This window comes from Bombina bombina, chromosome 4 (assembly GCF_027579735.1).
Source record: "Bombina bombina isolate aBomBom1 chromosome 4, aBomBom1.pri, whole genome shotgun sequence".
NCBI classification, from domain to species: domain Eukaryota; kingdom Metazoa; phylum Chordata; class Amphibia; order Anura; family Bombinatoridae; genus Bombina; species Bombina bombina.
The window spans coordinates 470,936,173-470,958,464 of NC_069502.1; the positions used below are offsets into that span (position 1 = coordinate 470,936,173).

Consider the following 22,292-nt stretch of genomic DNA (forward strand, 5'->3'; position numbering starts at 1 on the left):
TATATATATATATATATATATATATATATATATATATATATACACACACATACATATACATACACACACACACTGTATATATATCCTGTATTAGGCTACAATGTGTGATTTTGTAAAATTTTGGGATGGTGGTGTGCCATAGGATTTTTTTATGTAAAAAAGTGTGCCACGGCAAAAAAAAGGTTGCAAATCACTGCTATAGAGATCTATTCCTAAATACAACAAAGGGGTTGTTTGGTTAAGCACACCACAAAAGGACTGTTTAGTTTTAGCACACATATTGCGGGAGTGCTACCGAAGTGACCAAAACAATTACAAAACAACAAAAAGTATCAGTGCACATCCAACCACTTAAGTCCACTCTTTCATGGCATATTTGTATATGCTTCTGTCTGTCAAATATACTTACATAGCTTCTAATAAAATTGGGATCAACATCTCACAATAATATTGGCTTATATTTGAGCTGCAAAAACAAATATACTTCTATCTGCTAAAAATACTTACATAGTAAACTTCTGTCTGCTAAATATACTTACATAGTTCAAATAAGATTGGAATTAACATCTCACAATAATATTGATTTATATTTATGCTGCAAAAAAATGCCTGTTTAAATTTAAATAAAATAGGGATCTTAGTCACACAATATGATCATATTCTGCTAAGCCAGTCACCACTTACAATGGGACACCTTGTCCCATATTTTAACTATGTAAATATATTTAGCAGATAGAAGTATATTTGTTTTTGCAGCTCAAATATAAGCCAATATTATTGCGAGATGTTGATCCCAATCTTGATGGTTATTCTTGCTGAAAATAATTTTTTATTGTTGTTGGCATATGAAACATATTGAAATATGCTAAATTGTTTTTTAATGTATGCTATTTTTCAGGTTATAATGTGTTAATGAGATAAATAGTTCTGCGACCACTAGATGGGGTAGTGTAATTTCCTGCCAGCTAAGGGAAACACAGAATTAATATCACCTGTATAGGTAATCACGTCCCTCCCCTTTATGGGGACATATAAGGTGGTTAGGATATTTATATGTATAACATAATTAAGGTCAGTTTGTGACCGAAACGTCGTTGTTCCATGTGATGTCTCACTAAATAAAGGATATTGATTCACATTTTGTGGTGCTGCTGTCTTTCATATGTAGAACTGTTATCAGGCAGCAGGGTTCCAACAGTGGTTTCTGAGACAGGATCAGATTGATTACTTACCGAAAGACACCCATCCACATATAGCAGATAGCCAAACCAGTACTGAAACAGTTATCAGTTGAGGTAATGAAATATGAGAGTGTATCGTCGATTTGAATAAGGGAGGTAGGAGATGAATCTCTACAACTGATAACAGAAAACCTATGAAATAGATCTCCCACAAGGAAAACCATTGCATTCAATACTCCCTTCACAACCCTCTGACATTCACTGTACTCTGAGAGGAATCAGGCTTCAAAATGCTGAGAAGCGCATATCAACGTAGAAATCTTAGCACAAACTTACTTCACCACCTCCATAGGAGGCAAAGTTTGTAAAACTGAATTGTGGGTGCGGTGAGGGGTGTATTTATAGGCATTTTGAGGTTTGGGAAACTTTGCCCCTCCTGGTAGGATTGTATATCCCATAGGTCACTAGCTCATGGACTCTTGCCAATTACATGAAAGAAATTTTATATATATATATATATATATATATATATATATATATATATATATATATATATATATATATATACACACAGTATATATATATATATATATATATATATATAGTCACATACATATATGATTAAAAATATTGCCCATCGGAGGCGGAGCTTGGCCAGGAAGTGGATGGCCGCACAGTAGCACAGCTCCGTTACAGCAGTGGGACAAATTAGCTTTAAAACAGTGAAAATCGGCAATAAATTGTCCTATATTACGGACAAACTTTAGGAGACTCCGATGTGCGTACTTCTTTGGCTAAACGAGTTCAACACAGCTCACAGCACTGAAGGTTACGAGAAGTGAGGAACGCACCGCCGCCATATTGGATCTCTAACACATTCAGGAGATAATACCCTGAGGCGAAAAGAGTAATCACAACGCAGCACTCAAAGTAATTACTGACCGGAGCCTCAATACTGCTTAAAAAGGTATGCGTCTCTGTAATTTGATCTCGCATCGATCTGCATACACTTGCTACAGTCTATAAACGAGATGAGCCCTACAGGAATACAGTTACACTTTACTAATGGGGCCTGAAAAATATACCTAAGTTATGCACACAAAATAGAACGCTGCAAACCTGGATAAGCCTATTTAAAGATACAGTAACCCAAACTTAATTTACGATTCATGTGAGGAAACCTGGATTAAGTCATATCTATATAAGCACTCACACGCCTTGAACACTGTGTTGGCTTTATTTTAATAAAAACAAGGCATCTAAAAACAAAAATAAAAGTGAAAAAAGCACTACAGGGATTGCAGAATTATTAGGCAAGTTGTATTTTTGAGGATTAATTTTATTATTGAACAACAACCATGTTCTCAATGAACCCAAAAAACTCATTAATATCAAAGCTGAATAGTTTTGGAAGTAGTTTTTAGTTTGTTTTTAGTTATAGCTATTTTAGGGGGATATCTGTGTGTGCAGGTGACTATTACTGTGCATAATTATTAGACAACTTAACAAAAAACAAATATATACCCATTTCAATTATTTATTTTTACCAGTGAAACCAATATAACATCTCAACATTCACAAATATACATTTCTGACATTCAAAAACAAAACAAAAACAAATCAGTGACCAATATAGCCACCTTTCTTTGCAAGGACACTCAAAAGCCTGCCATCCATGGATTCTGTCAGTGTTTTGATCTGTTCACCATCAACATTGCGTGCAGCAGCAACCACAGCCTCCCAGACACTGTTCAGAGAGATGTACTGTTTTCCCTCCTTGTAAATCTCACATTTGATGATGGACCACAGGTTCTCAATGGGGTTCAGATCAGGTGAACAAGGAGGCCATGTCATTAGATTTTCTTCTTTTATACCCTTTCTTGCCAGCCACGCTGTGGAGTACTTGGACGCGTGTGATTGAGCATTGTCCTGCATGAAAATCATGTTTTTCTTGAAGGATGCAGACTTCTTCCTGTACCACTGCTTGAAGAAGGTGTCTTCCAGAAACTGGCAGTAGGACTGGGAGTTGAGCTTGACTCCACCCTCAACCCGAAAAGGCCCCACAAGCTCATCTTTGATGATACCAGCCCAAACCAGTACTCCACCTCCACCTTGCTGGCGTCTGAGTCGGACTGGAGCTCTCTGCCCTTTACCAATCCAGCCACGGGCCCATCCATCTGGCCCATCAAGACTCACTCTCATTTCATCAGTCCATAAAACCTTAGAAAAATCAGTCTTGAGATATTTCTTGGCCCAGTCTTGACGTTTCAGCTTGTGTGTCTTGTTCAGTGGTGGTCGTCTTTCAGCCTTTCTTACCTTGGCCATGTCTCTGAGTATTGCACACCTTGTGCTTTTGGGCACTCCAGTGATGTTGCAGCTCTGAAATATGGCCAAACTGGTGGCAAGTGGCATCTTGGCAGCTGCACGCTTGACTTTTCTCAGTTCATGGGCAGTTATTTTGCGCCTTGGTTTTTCCACACGCTTCTTGCGACCCTGTTGACTATTTTGAATGAAACGCTTGATTGTTCGATGATCACGCTTCAGAAGCTTTGCAATTTTAAGAGTGCTGCATCCCTCTGCAAGATATCTCACTATTTTGACTTTTCTGAGCCAGTCAAGTCCTTCTTTTGACCCATTTTGCCAAAGGAAAGGAAGTTGCCTAATAATTATGCACACCTGATATAGGGTGTTGATGTCATTAGACCACACCCCTTCTCATTACAGAGATGCACATCACCTAATATGCTTAATTGGTAGTAGGCTTTCGAGCCTATACAGCTTGGAGTAAGACAACATGCATAAAGAGGATGATGTGGTCAAAATACTAATTTGCCTAATAATTCTGCACTCCCTGTAAAAATCAACCTAACAACAACTCGTTAGCTCCTTCTTTCAAACAACTAACTCAGACTCTCAAGACCCTTCCACCATGGAACAACAAACTTCTCCAGACACAATGTCGTCACCAGATTATATTGTGCAGCTTAAGCAGGACATTGCAAAGCTCCCATCTAAGGACGATTTCGAATCGCTCAAATCCTTAATTACCAAAGAATTATCTACACTGCGCAAAGATATATCTGAAATGGGGGAGAGAATAGTGGAGGAAATGGAAGAAATACAGGACACCACTACTGAGGCGGTTGGATCACTATACAACCAAGTCTCCACGCAGGACTCAAAATTGGAAGCTTTAGAAGAAAAAATTGAAGACCTAGAGAACAGGGGAAGAAGGAGCAATTTGCGCATAAGAGGAATCCCAGAATCAATTAAAACAGCCAACATGACGGCCTATCTACAAGGCCTTTTTCAACAACTAATTGGTGATCAGCAAGCTCCGCCAATGGAAATTGAAAGAGCGCACAGGTCTCTCCGACCTCCACCACCCCCAAATGCTCCCCCCAGAGACATTATCCTCAAGTTCCTCAGATTTACTGATAGAGAAACCATCTGGCAGAAGGCTAGATCTTCTCACGTGATATCTTACCTGGATCATGACTTACAAATTTACCGAGACTTGTGCCAAAGTACTATCCAAAAATGCAGAGAGGCCCGCTTCATCACATCAATACTCCAAGACAAACATATCAAGTCCCTCATGATGGACAAACCCTTATCTACAAAGGCATCCAAGATCTGGACAAGCTTTCCAAAGCTTTGGGAATCCCACTGAAACCACCAGGCCCTCCGTCATCCTCTCAAGATGGTTTCCAGGCCACAAGTCTCCAAACTCACCTATCCAGCCTACAGAAAACGGCCTGGAGCAAAGTACAGCCACACAAAAAAAGAAAGGACAGATCGAATATTTCTCCTTCCTCACCTAGAGACTGACTTGTGCCAAGGACAGTATACACCTCTCATAATTGGTGAGATCTAACCATTATATAGCAAAAAGTTTAATATGATGTCAATATTTTACTATTTGTAACGCTTAACATGTTTTCCTCCTAAGGTTTTTCTAGTTAACTGTTCATAGCTTATCCAGGACTTTACTCTTTATAAAAAGCTGAAATGATGTTTATGTGAATTTTCATATCTCACTGTGACCTCAGTAAGGTCCATTTATTTAAATTAGAAGTTTTATACTTGTAGTTTTCTACATGCATTGCTTACACTGTTATTCCTTAACATATCATTAATGTCCTAACTGCTGTAGGACCTCCGATTGAAATGAAAGCAATTTCAATCTTACTTATGGTTTTCCACCATTCTCTATCCCCAATTATTTATCTATATGGTTACTTTAACATAGTAAAGAGTTTTACTGTTAAGCTTTTGCAATTATTGAACGCAGATGTATATTGTGCATGCTTTGTGTCTAAAAACTACACAATGACCTATACATTCCACATGGGAACAAGAAATGAACAGACACCGTTAACACTAGGTTTTCTGTTAAAAATAATGCATTCCCTCTTAGATGTTAGACAACATGAGTAACACCACCCATGTAAATAGGAGATTGTCCTTTATAACTATTAACGCCAAGGGATTAAATAATCCACATAAAAGAAGCGTAGCAATTAGAGACATCAAAAGTAAAAAAGGAGACTTAATCTTCTTCCAGGAATAACATTTCCTAAAAGGACAGGAACCAAAAACCTTCTTTTATAAATTTGGCCCCTCATTCTACTCATCTAATAAAGTAAAAACCAATGGAGTTGGAATTTTAATTAAGAGGGGAATACCTTTTCAACTGTTTGACTCCTACAGAGACGCGGAAGGTAGATATTTAATCCTAGTGGGGAAATTATATAATACAGTTACTACCTTAGTAAGTGCTAATGCCCCAAACACGGGTCAAGATAGTTTTATATCCGCTTTATCCAGAAAAATTCTAGAAGTCGTTAAAGGGATGTTAATTATAGGTGGAGACCTTAATATCACGCTAGACCCCTACAGAGACAACTCAAACCACACTTCTTCCGCACCACACAAGACTATCTCACTAATAAAGCAACGCCTTAGAGATTTAGCTGTTCATGACTAATGGAAAGTTCATCATCCTGAGGAAGATGACTTCACAGTTCACATTTTTCTCCCACCCACACTCGCGTTACTCCCGCATAGACTATATATTAACAGATGTCAATACATTATCAAAAAGCACACATACAACCATTATCCCCTCACCCTGGTCAGACCATTCTATGGTACTATGCACAATAGCTTGGCCCTCGGCATCCCTATCAGCTTACCTTTGGAAACTCAACGATGAACTATTAGACTTGACACAATATAGCGAAAAGCTACAAAAAACTATCAAAAAATACTTTGACACGAATGTAGGCTCGGTCCCATCATTTCAAAACACTTGGGAAGCACATAAAGCAACAATACGGGGTGAACTTATTAGTGTATCATCCCATCACAGACAACAACAGAGACAATTACTACACGATTCCCTGTATAAATTAAACGATATAGAAACCCAACTTAAAAAAAAAAACACTGATACACAGTTGATTGCAGAATTGCAGACCATAAAACAGCCCACCTCATAGATAAAGAATGTAAAAGCTTAGCCTTTAAACTTAAGCAATCCTATTATGAAGGAGACAATAAATGTAGCAAACTTTTTGCCCGTAGACTAAAACGTAACTCTAATCGCAACTATATCCTTTCCATAAAATCCACAAATAAAACACATTACGATACGGCTGCTATTGCACCAATATCTCTCTGACTTACACTTTCCAGTAATAACAGAAGATCAACAAACCTTTCTTAAAAGCCCCATTTCTCTTACTGAAATTCGAAAAACTATAAAAGATTTTCCTACTGGGAAAGCCCCGGGCCCAGATAGCTACACAACTTACTATTATAAAAAATACATTGACATACTGGCCCCACATCTACTTACCCTTTTTAACTCTATAACACCTAGTAGTCCATTCTCCACGCAAACGTTGGAGGCGTATATATCTATCATACCTAAATGCGGGAAAAACCCTGAACTTGTAGAAAATTAAAGACCAATTTCACTATTAAATACTGATCTTAAGATCTACGCCAAAATACTCGCAACTTGACTAAATACTGTACTACCCTAACATATCTAAATACTTGCCCTTAACACCATTAACTCACAATCACGAATTCCGACCTGGCCTTTCGATAGCCTCTAAGCTAACAGGTACACCTACCCAATCCTTGCAAATTCATCACCTTGGAAATGAGCATCACTTTCTAGAAACAGACAACTTGATTTCTGCAGGTTTCTCTATCTTTAAAGACTGGCTCTTCTACAGACAATGCCACTCCTACATCACTTCACACCCGCAATCTAACAACCTGATTAGACCAATGACGCCATTTGAATTACTCTGCAGTAATCCCACTCCGACTAGATACGCACTCTCAATCATACACGCAATGCTGTCACAACAACCACAGGGATTTCTCCCATACTACATTGACAGATGGAACCTGGAACTAGGAACAGACATCTCCCACACAGATGCATTACAAATTTTTGCCAATATCAAAAAAACTTCAATCTCAAGTAAATTTGTAGAACTTAATATAAAAATTGTGCAAAGATGGTATCTGACACCAGAAAGGTGCAAAAAAGATCTATAGACTTAAGTCGGCATATTGCTGGAGATGCGGGTCCCTAGAATGTCACATGTCTCATATCTGGTGGCAATGTAATAAATTAACTCCCATCTGGTCCGAAATATCCAAGGAATCTAGTAAAATTTTAGGAGTAGACTTGCCCCTTGATCCATGCATGTGGCTTTTTAACAAAGTCCCAAACAAACTCCCCACCCTGTCAAAAAAACTGCTGCACATATTAAGCAATAGCTTTAAAATTTTGATTGCCAGGAAGTGGAAATCAGAGGAAGTACCGTCCCTCAGTCAATGGCACTGTGAATGCCACCGTACACTTTCATTAGAAGAATATTCTTACATGAAAAACAAAAACATAGACTTATATGCCCAAATGACTTTTATGTGGGAATCATACATACAAAAATATCCTAGTAACCACACCTAGATGTTTCAACATAGCTTTCCCCCAATTATTGTTTCAAATGCTGACGATGTAATGCCTAGATTTAAGTTGGAATGGAACACATGCTAAAAGACACTCTTAATTTTTATTTTGTTGCTTAATTATTGTAACCATATTTGAGCTTATCTTTATGTCCCCCTCCCTTTATCTTATTTTATGCACAAATCTGAAGTGTAATGTTTCAAAACGTAATTTATTTTATGCACTTTATTTTGATGTAAATGTTTTGATTTCAATAAACTTTTGAAATATAAAAAAAAAGACAGAAATTGCCAAATAAAGAAGATTAAATATTAAAAAAAAATAAAAAAATATATTGCCCATCGATGCGCTACTTACCCCTTTGCTGCTCAAGGTTTTGATGCCTATGCAAGCGATACTTAGCGCTCCACTTGTAATCTAGCCCAAAATGTTTAATTATGTATTGTAAAGGGGAAAAAACAACTTTGTAATGGACTTTGCTTGTATCTGTTTTTTCTGATATTTAACTGGTGTTGTTCCACTGCCTCAAGAGATGGTGGAGTTTGACCTGGAAACTTCAGAACTCTGACAGTACAACATTCATCTCAGTGATTGTTTTCATTTATACTTTTGCCCACAGCAAGAGGCAATATAATAAACAATACTCAAGAGGCTGTATCACTTGAGTGCACATTATAGTAACAAAGTGGTTGATTCCAATCTGTCAGCCAATTAGTTTTTGGGGAAAAAGGTCACTTTTCGTTAAAAACATGACCATTCATTAGTTTTCTGGTGTTTCTCAGAGTCAATCGTGTGTTTTAGGTTTTCCGAAAAAAAACAACAATTTTTTAACATGGAATTGAAAACTTCTCTACAATTACAATTAGATTATATTTTACAGGTGTTTTTGTTTACATGGTTTAGATTAATTAAAGCTCTATTCATAGCTAATGTATAATCTATGAGGCGCATTTATCAAGCTCCGTATGGAGCTTGTGGGCCCGTGTTTCTGGCGAGTCTTCAGACTCACCAGAAACACAAGTTATGGAGCAGCGGTCTAAAGACAGACCTCACCGGGGAATAACTGGACTAACTCAGAGAACGGGAACAAGACTCACTCAAAAATCTCAACCCAAAAGGAAGAGAAAAACCCCCTACAAGAATCCAAACACTCCAAAAAGGAGCTGGAGCATGAAAGAGGCGCGCCAAGACTCTAGAGACCAAGGGAGAACCTCGAGGAACAATGTCACTCGAAGAACGAGTAGAACAGAGGCAAGTCTCCATATCTCCTCAGAGTACGCAACCAGAGGACCACACCCAAGGAAAAAGAATGCAGAGCATCCCAAAGCCTGGTAGAACAAAACCCCTAAGCGAAGCTCGGAGGAGACAAACATAGCCTAACATCCCTGAAAGGGAAAAAATAATCATTTGAAAATGGAAAAAACAGACAGCCCTCCCCATAAAGCGGATAAAACCGCTAAGGAGAAATGGACAAAGCCCTGAAATCTCGACCCGAGGGAAGAGAACCTCAAATGGAGCAAGTCCAAAAAGGACAATTCCAAGGAGCCCCTGAGAAGCAAGACCATCAGGGTCGGCAGCAAGGAGACCCTGAGTCCACCACCTTCCAACCCATGCGGGGAAGGAAATACTCCCATTCCCGATGAAATAACAGAAAACAGAGTGTGTCGCAGCGGAACTTCACCGAATCCCAGACGACCAGCTAGAGTGGCTAACAACGACTGAACCAATCCCTCACGCCTCACGGACCCTCAGGCCCTCACAGAATGCTTAGCTGAACTTGTAAAAAGAAAAACAAGGAATAACACAAATTATAATGTGAAACACTCTGCGCTTCAACCAGACCAGCAAGGCAGAACAGGTGCCACCTGTCTGAAAAAGGCCGCAAGACAGAAGGGTCTGAACCCAATCAGGACCAGCTTGAAACTCAGGGTCGATACTGTCAAGGCTGCAAACAGTCATCCTTAGAGATGGAGAATAAACAGCAAACTTTTTTTTTTAAAACATAGGACTAACATGTCCTCACATCAAACAAACTTCCGTACTACTTCTACTTCCGTAGAAGTAAGAGTATCAATTCCAGAAAAAATCCCGAAGGAAATACATAAACATGAGCTCAAATAAAAAAACATCCTAACCAGATTAAAATAAAAGCTAAGGCAACCCTTAGGTTATCGCCCAAGAAGAACAGACACACCCAAAGGACCGGAATCATGTTCTTCCAGTTCAGGACTGGAAAGGATACTCAATAAACAAGACTATAAGAAGATCACTTCATCCTCATATAGCTAATTCCGCAAGCCATTCAGTAGAAGACTGAGAATTCCTGTATCCGTTAAGGATGGGATCCTCCAACAATGCCAGAATGTGCCTCAAAAGGACACAAAGGCGCGCCAGTCTATAATGAAAAAACCAGCATACCCTCGCCGGAGCAGAAGACGACCCAACCCCGAAGGTTGACCCCCTGAAGCCTAGGGGACAGTCGTTTCTCCCAATAGCTGAGCAGGCCATCCCATGCCTGAAGAGCCCCGGGAAAACGGAACACGTACAATATCGTAAGCACACTTCTAGTAGCTGCAGATGCGCCAACGCCATAATAATGGACATGCGAAAACGTGCCATAACCTCCGGGGGGAACAAGCCACCTTCCAGAGAAGGATAAGCAAAATTTAGGTTATCTGCATGTGTAGTAAGAGTTGGTGGTAGGGAACTCGCTACTCGGGAACGGCACGCTATCAGGGTGCCAGGAATCAGACTGAGACAAGAAGTGCAAAAATAATCACACCTTTATGAATAGCAAAAAATTATAAAATGTCCACAAGTCAAATAACAAGCCAGGAGTCAAAACCAGAGCTGGTAGTCAGATGAGCCGAGTCAGGAGCCAAAGCGAATAGTCAGACAAGCCGGAATCAGGAACAAGGAGAACAGCAGAGTCAGGAACAAGCCAGGGATCAGGAACCAGGAAGGACATCAGGCAGCCAGGTAATACACAGGAACTCTCACAAACAGGTCTGAGACAACGCAAAGGCAAAGCATACTGAACAGAGGCCCTTTAAATAATAAATGATGACATCACAATTCTGAGACTGTATCCTGTCTCACATGGATGATGCACACCAGTCTGGCCATAAAAGGAAGTGCAGGAAGTGAGCAGCATCCCCTACAATGCACCAAGTCAGGAAGAGAGGTGACTAAAATGGCTGCCAGCAGCACATGGCAAACACAACAGGGAAAAACCCTGACACATCCCCAGAGACGGATGGCTCAGCGGCTCCTAGATTCCCTGATCCCGAGGAATTGAGCACTCTAAAATGGCATTCTGAACATAACTGAAGGGCATGTATCACCCAGGCCAATTCATATTTTTTACGAGAAATAGACTCTGAGTCAGAAATGTTTTTCTCCACATTATCAGAATCCTCCACAACTGGAATATTGAATACAAAAAACGTACCAAATAAGAAAAGTAAACGGGACCTGACACCCACAATGGCTGAGGCATTCACCACCTCCTAGGACCCAGACACAAGCTGACCAGAAATGTTCTGTCAGGAATGCGGAAATGGAGAGTCAAAACGTGACCATGCCCGGTCACCAGGTGCATCGTGCGGTCCAGAGAAAGCTCTCAACCGTAAAGGCTGTGTCACTTCCAAAGGCCGTTATGTTCATAACCAAGAGCCTAAGTAACACCACACATAAGCAGGTTGAATCACATAAACATGATTAAAACACCCATATTCAATAACCCCCTATAGGAGATATTAACCCTTGATTCCAAGATACAAAAGGAGCCTCACTGAGACCCTGAGTTATAGTTAGTCTCGCAAGGTGGTAGCCTCTCGGGAAAACATTTGTAATACCAGGCAATCATAATGAAAGAAAATGAAACCGGAATCTAAGCCATAGAACAGGAACACGGTCCTTCAAGTGTGACAGATAGTAGCGCCGCCTCTGCCATGGACTTGAGAGAAGAAAGCAGGCAGCAAAACTCATCAACACTGATTGCTTGTGGAGCTGTTAATATGAGTCAGGATGGTTTCGCAGAAAGACTCTCCCTGCATCTCCGGACTCTAACTTTCATCCATGCTCTCACTGAGAAGCTGACAGGACTACTTAAAACTCCAGTCCCATGCTGAAGAGTACTACCCTCCATAAGAGACTATTGAAAAACATCTGATACTTCTCTGCCAACCTCCTGGGAAGAAAGGCTAAGAATGACTGGGGGATGAGGGAAGTGGGAGAGGTATTTAAGCCTTTGGCTGGGGTGTCTTTGCCTCCTCCTGGTGGCCAGGTTCTGAATTTCCCAAAAGTAATGAATGCAGCTGTGGACTCTTTCCATTTATGAAGAAAAATAATAAATGACAGGGATAAAAAAACAGAAGCCCAGGTAACTGCACGTCAGTTACACAACCAGCAAAGCCGAGCTAGAGACCACTCAGCCCCAGAGTCTGCTGAGCACAAACAGCCTCCGATTAACCAGCCCGTGGCTCTCGACTCCCCGGTACCCCCGGCCTAAAGGTCAAGGAGAATAGATCCCCAGAAGAGATCTAAAGGAACATCCCACATGGGCTCAAAACAAACTTAGAACAACCCATGGTTGTCATGATATTATCGCCCAGGGAGACGAACTACCAAGCAAAACAAGGACCTGAAAAGAAAGTCAATATTCAGGGGAAAATATCCCAAAGAGGACCCAAGGGCCACCCTCATATCTCTGACACAGCACCATACCACATAAGGTGCTCCAGATAACCGTGAGTTCCCTTTTGCATCGTAGTCAAATCAAAACCTACAGGTTAGGCAAGCATAGACAGCAGAGACAGGATAACTATCCCAGCAGCTAAGAGCTCTCCAAGAGAACACCAAGCCACCTGAAACAAGAACTTGCAATGACCAGCTTCCAGGTAGGAAGGCTGACCCAAGCCATTGTGGAACTCAAACTACTGAATAGTGCAGAAAATTTTGTCAACAACTCCCGATCAGAATACCAGGCTCCAAGGGAGTCCCCTCCCAGCAACAGATGCCATTAGAAAAGAGGAGAACATCAAAAGTCCTCCCACCAAAGGGGAGGACAGACTCAAAAAAAGAAAAAAAATTGTCAACACTGCATAAAGCAACCGATCCCCGACCTTCCCTCCAGGGTAATGGTCCCAGCCTAAAGGCTAGTCAAAGACCGAAAACAAAAGTCCCAGACCTCTGGAAGAAAAAGGATGGATCTACGAGGAGCAACCCCCCCCCCCCCCCCCGAGTAGAACTCTGACTGCTACCAAAAACGGCATGCTACCGTGAGTCAGGACAGACTTCGTGTTCGGGTTTGAGAACCCTATACTTCTGTCTTCCATAAAGAGGAACACTTCCAAGGTAATAGAGTTCTCAGACCACCAGCATCTAAATATCAGAATCTAGCAAATAACAGGAGCCTTACCAGGGTTCAAACCCCCAGCCTCCTGCTGCAGGAACGGTGGAGTCAGTCACTACTCCACATCTCCCTATTCCAAGATTCTGAGAACTAAAGAAGGGGAAAAAAAAAACACTACAGGCAAGAAAAACAAAGACCCACAGGTCGTCACAGATAATGAGGTAACTCCAAATCAAGGAGAACACACAAGAACCCATCCCAACTCTCGGAGAAAAATGGAACTAAAGCAATGGAAACAACCCTACCATAGAGGCGAGACCCGTCGGCCAATATCGCCAGCCCAGTTGAAAAGATACCTGAAGTCTACAAGTAACATCAAATGCACCAGAAGACCAGTAGGGACCCGTAAGAAACCTAAGCTTCAGGCAGATAGAAATCTCCCATGAGAAACTCAACCTTGCCCCCTTCAAAAGGGACACACAGGAACACAAAACCGAAGGTTAAACTGAACTGTCCAAACCCGATCCAAAGAGAGACATGGTCCTAGGCCAGAGTCCTTGAAAACGGAATTGATCGAAAGATCTAACTTCCTGAGGAACCCTAAGCTGCCCCCTATAATTAGGAGCACACTATCTAAAGTCCGTAGACTTAACGACCTACCAAACTGCCTCAAACCCAAGAGTCTGAAAGAACTCCTGACCAGTTTAAGAATTTGGCACCCAGTGCTCCTGAATCACAAGGAAAAACCTTGTAGACAAGCTTATCTACGTGGCCAGCACCCGAAGGTGGATGTGAACCCAGACCTTCTGCCTGCCATCCCAGTGAGCTAGACGGAAACCACCCTCCACTAAGCCCCAACAGAGCATTGAGGATAAATGGTCATCTACCTGACCCCAGAAGGGTGACAGTCTGTAACTGACCTTGGACCTCCAGTCTCAAGCACGAAGGCTAAATCTGCAACGAGGTCGAAGATAACACCCGAGTGTTGAAAGACCATGGTAAGACCAAGGGTAGTTCCTATATTTATATATAAATATATATATATAGTAAATGATAAGATATGATGAAAATAATCATATCTTTAGAAAGTCCATTAAATGGCGAGAAAAAACAGTATATAATATGTGTGGGTACAGTAAATGAGTAAGAGGAAAATTACAGCTAAACACAAACACCATAGAAATGTAAAAATAGCCCTGGTCCTTAAAGGGACAGTCAACACCTGACAGAACTTAATACCATCATTTAGATACTCAGAATAAGATGCGCCTGCACCACCTCCCATGTTTTATACCGCTAACGATATGGAGTAATCGTCCACAGCACATAAGTTTATCAGTTGTAGACATGGCCGCCAAACTCCTCCCTCTCTTCCTTCGTCCCCCTTCTCTATAGAACTCAATGCTCGTTCGTGTTCTTGCTAATGTGCATGCGCATTCGAAATTACTGTCCGCTCGCAAGCAGAAATTTGAACTGCTGCTGGGAATCGCAGTGACCGCGGGTAAAGAATCCGACCGAAGATTCTATTCTGATTGGATGTTTATTTTAAAAAGAAACATATTACATTACGTTGGGTGCAGTTTGGCAGCCATGTCTACAGCTGAAAAAAGTATGTGCTGTGGACGATAACTCCATATCATTAGAAGTATTTAACATGGGAGGTGGTGCAGGCGCATCTTATTCTGCGTATCTAAATGATGGTGTCAAGTTCTGCCGGGTGTTGACTGTCCCTTTAAGGGTAAGGAAATTGAAAAATGATCTGGTCCTTAAGGGGTTAACCTCTTAACGACCAGAGCCGTACCCTGTACGACACAGGTAGTTAAGCCCTTAAGGACCAGCTGCCAATACCTAAGATGGTGGCTAATAGGTAGGAGGGTGGAGGGTTAGAGAGCTGTTTGGGGAGGGGGAGATCAGGGAGGTTGGGGGGGGGGTAAGGGGGGATCCTACACTGTAGAAAATATATATTTTTAAAAATATAAAAGTAATTAATTAAAAAAACATAATTTATGCTTACCTGATAAATTCCTTTCTTCTGTTGTGTGATCAGTCCACGGGTCATCATTACTTCTGGGATATAACTCCTCCCCAACAGGAAATGCAAGAGGATTCACCCAGCAGAGCTGCATATAGCTCCTCCCCTCTACGTCAGTCCCAGTCATTCGACCAAGAATCAACGAGAAAGGAGTAACCAAGGGTGAAGTGGTGACTGGAGTATAATTTAAAAGATATTTACCTGCCTTAAAACAGGGCGGGCCGTGGACTGATCACACAACAGAAGAAAGGAATTTATCAGGTAAGCATAAATTATGTTTTCTTCTGTTATGTGTGATCAGTCCACGGGTCATCATTACTTCTGGGATACCCATACCAAAGCAAAAGTACACGGATGACGGGAGGGATAGGCAGGCTCATTATACAGAAGGAACCACTGCCTGAAGAACCTTTCTCCCAAAAATAGCCTCCGAAGAAGCAAAAGTGTCAAATTTGGAAAATTTGGAAAAAGTATGAAGCGAAGACCAAGTTGCAGCCTTGCAAATCTGTTCAACAGAGGCCTCATTCTTAAAGGCCCAAGTGGAAGCCACAGCTCTAGTGGAGTGAGCTGTAATTCTTTCAGGAGGCTGCTGTCCAGCAGTCTCATAGGCTAAACGTATTATGCTACGAAGCCAAAAAGAGAGAGAGGTAGCAGAAGCTTTTTGACCTCTCCTCTGTCCAGAATAAACGACAAACAGGGAAGAAGTTTGGCGAAAATCTTTAGTTGCCTGCAAGTAGAACTTGAGGGCACGAACTACATCCAGATTGTGTAGAAGACGTTCCTTCTTTGAAGAAGGATTTGGGCACAAGGATGGAACAACAATCTCTTGATTGATGTTCCTGTTAGTGACTACCTTAGGTAAGAACCCAGGTTTAGTACGCAGAACTACCTTGTCTGAGTGAAAAATCAGATAAGGAGAATCACAATGTAAGGCTGATAACTCAGAGACTCTTCGAGCCGAGGAAATAGCCATTAAAAACAGAACTTTCCAAGATAACAATTTTATATCAATGGAATGAAGGGGTTCAAACGGAACACCCTGTAAAACGTTAAGAACTAAGTTTAAACTCCATGGCGGAGCAACAGCTTTAAACACAGGCTTGATCCTAGCTAAAGCCTGACAAAAGGCCTGGACGTCTGGATTTTCTGACAGACGCCTGTGTAACAAGATGGACAGAGCTGAAATCTGTCCCTTTAATGAACTAGCTGATAAACCCTTTTCTAAACCTTCTTGTAGAAAAGACAATATCCTAGCGATCCTAACCTTACTCCAGGAGTAACCTTTGGATTCGCACCAGTATAGGTATTTACGCCATATTTTATGGTAAATCCTTCTGGTAACAGGCTTCCTAGCCTGTATCAGGGTATCAATAACCGACTCAGAAAAACCACGTTTTGATAAAATCAAGCGTTCAATTTCCAAGCAGTCAGCTTCAGAGAAGTTAGATTTTGATGTTTGAATGGACCCTGTATCAGAAGGTCCTGTCTTAGAGGTAGAGACCAAGGCGGACAGGATGACATGTCCACTAGATCTGCATACCAAGTCCTGCGTGGCCATGCAGGCGCTATTAGAATCACTGATGCTCTCTCCTGTTTGATTTTGGCAATCAATCGAGGAAGCAGCGGGAAGGGTGGAAACACATAAGCCATCCCGAAGTTCCAAGGCGCTGTCAAAGCATCTATCAGAACCGCTCCCGGATCCCTGGATCTGGACCCGTAGCGAGGAAGTTTGGCGTTCTGGCGAGACGCCATGAGATCTATCTCTGGTTTGCCCCAACGTCGAAGTATTTGGGCAAAGACCTCCGGATGAAGTTCCCACTCCCCCGGATGAAAAGTCTGGCGACTCAAGAAATCCGCCTCCCAGTTCTCCACTCCCGGGATGTGGATTGCTGACAGGTGGCAAGAGTGAGACTCTGCCCAGCGAATTATCCTTGATACTTCCATCATTGCTAGGGAGCTTCTTGTCCCTCCCTGATGGTTGATGTAAGCTACAGTCGTGATGTTGTCCGACTGAAACCTGATGAACCCCCGAGTTGTTAGTTGGGGCCAAGCCAGAAGGGCATTGAGAACTGCTCTCAATTCCAGAATGTTTATTGGAAGGAGACTCTCCTCCTGATTCCATAGTCCCTGAGCCTTCAGAGAATTCAAGACAGCGCCCCAACCTAGTAGGCTGGCGTCTGTCGTTACAATTGTCCAGTCTGGCCTGCTGAATGGCATCCCCCTGGACAGGTGTGGCCGATAAAGCCACCATAGAAGAGAATTTCTGGTCTCTTGATTCAGATTCAGAGTAGGGGACAAATCTGAGTAATCCCCATTCCACTGACTTAGCATGCACAATTGCAGTGGTCTGAGGTGTAGGCGTGCAAAAGGTACTATGTCCATTGCCGCTACCATTAAGCCGATCACCTCCATGCATTGAGCTACTGACGGGTGTTGAATGGAATGAAGGACACGGCATGCATTTTGAAGCTTTGTTAACCTGTCTTCTGTCAGGTAAATCTTCATTTCTACAGAATCTATAAGAGTCCCCAAGAATGGAACTCTTGTGAGAGGAAAAAGAGAACTCTTCTTTTCGTTCACTTTCCATCCATGCGACCTTAGAAATGCCAGAACTAGCTCTGTATGAGACTTGGCAGTTTGAAAGCTTGAAGCTTGTATTAGAATGTCGTCTAGGTACGGAGCTACCGAAATCCCTCGCGGTCTTAGTACCGCCAGAAGGGCACCCAGAACCTTTGTGAAGATTCTTGGAGCCGTAGCCAATCCGAATGGAAGAGCTACAAACTGGTAGTGCCTGTCTAAGAAGGCAAACCTTAGATACCGGTGATGATCTTTGTGGATCGGTATGTGAAGGTAAGCATCTTTTAAATCCACTGTGGTCATGTACTGACCCTTTTGGATCATGGGTAAGATTGTCCGAATAGTTTCCATTTTGAACGATGGAACTCTTAGGAATTTGTTTAGAATCTTTAAATCTAAGATTGGCCTGAAAGTTCCCTCTTTTTTGGGAACCACAAACAGGTTTGAGTAGAACCCTTGTCCTTGTTCCGACCGCGGAACCGGATGGATCACTCCCATTAATAACAGATCTTGTACACAGCGTAGAAACGCTTCTTTCTTTATCTGGTTTGTTGACAACCTTGACAGATGAAATCTCCCTCTTGGGGGAGATAATTTGAAGTCTAGAAGGTATCCCTGAGATATGATCTCTAGTGCCCAGGGATCCTGAACATCTCTTGCCCAGGCCTGGGCGAAGAGAGAAAGTCTGCCCCCCACTAGATCCGGTCCCGGATCGGGGGCTTTCGGTTCATGCTGTCTTTGGGGCAGCAGCAGGTTTCCTGGCCTGCTTGCTCTTGTTCCAGGACTGGTTAGGCTTCCAGCCTTGCCTGTAACGAGCAACAGCTCCTTCCTGTTTTGGTGCAGTGGAGGTTGATGTTGCTCCTGTTTTGAAATTCCGAAAGGGACGAAAATTAGACTGTCTAGCCTTAGCTTTGGCTTTGTCTTGAGGTAGGGCGTGGCCCTTACCTCCTGTAATGTCAGCGATAATTTCTTTCAAACCGGGCCCAAATAAAGACTGCCCCTTGAAAGGTATATTAAGTAATTTGGACTTAGAAGTAACATCAGCTGACCAGGATTTTAGCCACAGCGCCCTACGTGCCTGTATGGCGAATCCTGAGTTCTTAGCCGTAAGTTTGGTTAAATGTACTACGGCCTCCGAAATGAATGAATTAGCTAGTTTAAGGACTCTAAGCCTGTCCGTAATGTCGTCTAGCGTAGATGAACTAAGGTTCTCTTCCAGAGACTCAATCCAAAATGCTGCCGCAGCCGTAATCGGCGCGATACATGCAAGGGGTTGCAATATAAAACCTTGTTGAACAAACATTTTCTTAAGGTAACCCTCTAATTTTTTATCCATTGGATCTGAAAAAGCACAGCTATCCTCCACCGGGATAGTGGTACGCTTAGCTAAAGTAGAAACTGCTCCCTCCACCTTAGGGACCGTTTGCCATAAGTCCCGAGAGGTGGCGTCTATTGGAAACATCTTTCTAAATATTGGAGGGGGTGAGAACGGCACACCGGGTCTATCCCACTCCTTAGTAACAATTTCAGTTAGTCTCTTAGGTATAGGAAAAACGTCAGTACTCGCCGGTACCGCAAAGTATTTATCCAACCTACACAGTTTCTCTGGTATTGCAACGGTGTTACAATCATTGAGAGCTGCTAAGACCTCCCCTAGTAATACACGGAGGTTCTCCAATTTAAATTTAAAATTTGAAATATCTGAATCCAATCTGTTTGGATCAGAACCGTCACCCACAGAATGAAGCTCTCCGTCCTCATGCTCTGCAAGCTGTGACGCAGTATCAGACATGGCCCTAGTATTGTCAGCGCACTCTGTTCTCACCCCAGAGTGATCACGCTTGCCTCTTAGTTCTGGTAATTTAGACAAAACTTCAGTCATAACAGTAGCCATATCTTGTAATGTTATCTGTAATGGCCGCCCAGATGTACTAGGCGCCATAATATCACGCACCTCCCGGGCGGGAGATGCAGGTACTGCCGCGTGAGGCGAGTTAGTCGGCATAACTCTCCCCTCGCTGTTTGGTGAAATTTGTTCACATTGTACAGATTGACTTTTATTTAAAGTAGCATCAATACAGTTAGTACATAAATTTCTATTGGGCTCCACCTTGGCATTGGAACAAATGACACAGATATCTTCCTCTGAGTCAGACATGTTTAACACACTAGCAATAAACTTGCAACTTGGTTATAATCTTTTTTAGCAAAAACGTACTGTGCCTCAAAGAGGTACTAAACGATTAAATGACAGTTGAAATAATGAACTGAAAAACAGTTATAGCATCAAACTTTAAAACAACACAACTTTTAGCAAAGGTTTGTTCCCATTAGTAAAATAACAATAATTAAATTTGACATAAAAATTACAGAGCAACGTTTTTATTCACAGTCAATATAAAATTCTCACAGCTCTGCTGAGAGAAACTACCTCCCTCCAAAGAAGTTTGAAGACCCCTGAGATCTGTCAGAGATGAACCGGATCATGCAGGAAATATAAGAGTAACTGACTGGAATTTTTTGATGCGTAGCAAAGAGCGCCAAAAGCGGCCCCTCCCCCTCACACACAGCAGTGAAGAGAAACGAAACTGTCACAATTAAAAGCAAACAACTGCCAAGTGGAAAATAATGCCCAAATATTTATTCACTCAGTACCTCAGCAATGTAAACGATTCTACATTCCAGCAAAAACGTTTAACATGATAAATACTTATTAAAAGGATTAGTGACTTTTAACAGAGTAGTTCCGGTGAAATACCATCCCCAGAATACTGAAGTGTATACATACATGTCATTATAACGGTATGGCAGGATTTTCTCATCAATTCCATTCAGAAAATAAAAACTGCTACATACCTCAATGCAGATTCATCTGCCCGCTGTCCCCTGATCTGAAGCTTTTACCTCCCTCAGATGGCCGAGAACAGCAATATGATCTTAACTACTCCGGTTAAAATCATAGTAAAAAACTCTGGCAGATTCTTCCTCAAACTCTGCCAGAGAAGTAATAACACGCTCCGGTGCTATTGTAAAATAACAAACTTTTGATTGAAGTCATAAAAACTAAGTATAATCACCATAGTCCTCTCACACATCCTATCTAGTCGTTGGGTGCAAGAGAATGACTGGGACTGACGTAGAGGGGAGGAGCTATATGCAGCTCTGCTGGGTGAATCCTCTTGCATTTCCTGTTGGGGAGGAGTTATATCCCAGAAGTAATGATGACCCGTGGACTGATCACACATAACAGAAGAAAGCTTTTTATTTTCATTCTGGAAGACTTTCTGCCAGTACTTAAGATGGGGGTAACCATTGGGGTGGGGTGGGGGAGGAAGAGGGCTGTTGGAGAGTGGTCAGGGAAGGGGGATTTGTCAGGTGGGAGGGTAATCTATACACTAAAGCTTAAATTAACCCCTTCACTGCTAGGGATTTTAGCGGCTGGCCCAATTCCATTTTCATTACTCAAAAAACATGCTTAACCCCTTAACGACCAGTAGCAGTTAAGCCATTAAGGACAAGCAGCCAGTACCTAAGATGGCGGCTAATAGATAAGAGGGTGGAGGGTTAGAGAGCTGTTGGGGGGGGGGGAATTAGGGAGGTTGTGGGGTAAGGGGGGATCTTACACTGTAAAAAATATTTTAAAAAAAATAAAATAAAAAAAAAAAGCTTTTTATTTTCATTCTGGCAGACTTTCTGCCAAAACTTAAGATGGGGTAACCATTGGGGGGAGGGAAGAGAGCTGTTTGAGAGGGGTCACAGAGAGATTAGGGGGTGGGATGTATCAGGTGGGAGGGTAATCTATGCACTAAAGTTTAAATTAACCCTACAAGCTACCTAATTAACCCCTTCACTGCTGGGCATAATACAAGTGTGATGCACAAATGCAATTAGCGGCCTTCTAATTACCAAAAAGCAAAGCCAAAGAAATATATGTCTGCTATTGCTGAACAAAGAGGATCCCAGAGAAGCTTTTACAACCATTTGTACTATAATTGTTTGTAAATAATGTCAGTGAGAAACCTAAAGTTTGTGAAAAGTGAACATTTTTTTTATTTGTTTGCATTTGGCGGTGAAATGGTTGCATGAAATATACCAAAATGGGCCTAGATCAACACTTTGGGTTCTCTACTAAAACAAAATATATAG

General features: G+C 41.8%; 1 protein-coding gene across 3 annotated transcripts in view; it reads right to left on the reverse strand.

The window, feature by feature from the left end:
- Positions 1-22,292, reverse strand: part of ARHGEF10 (Rho guanine nucleotide exchange factor 10) — a 595,236-nt gene that overhangs the window by 154,668 nt on the left and 418,276 nt on the right. The window lies entirely within an intron of this gene.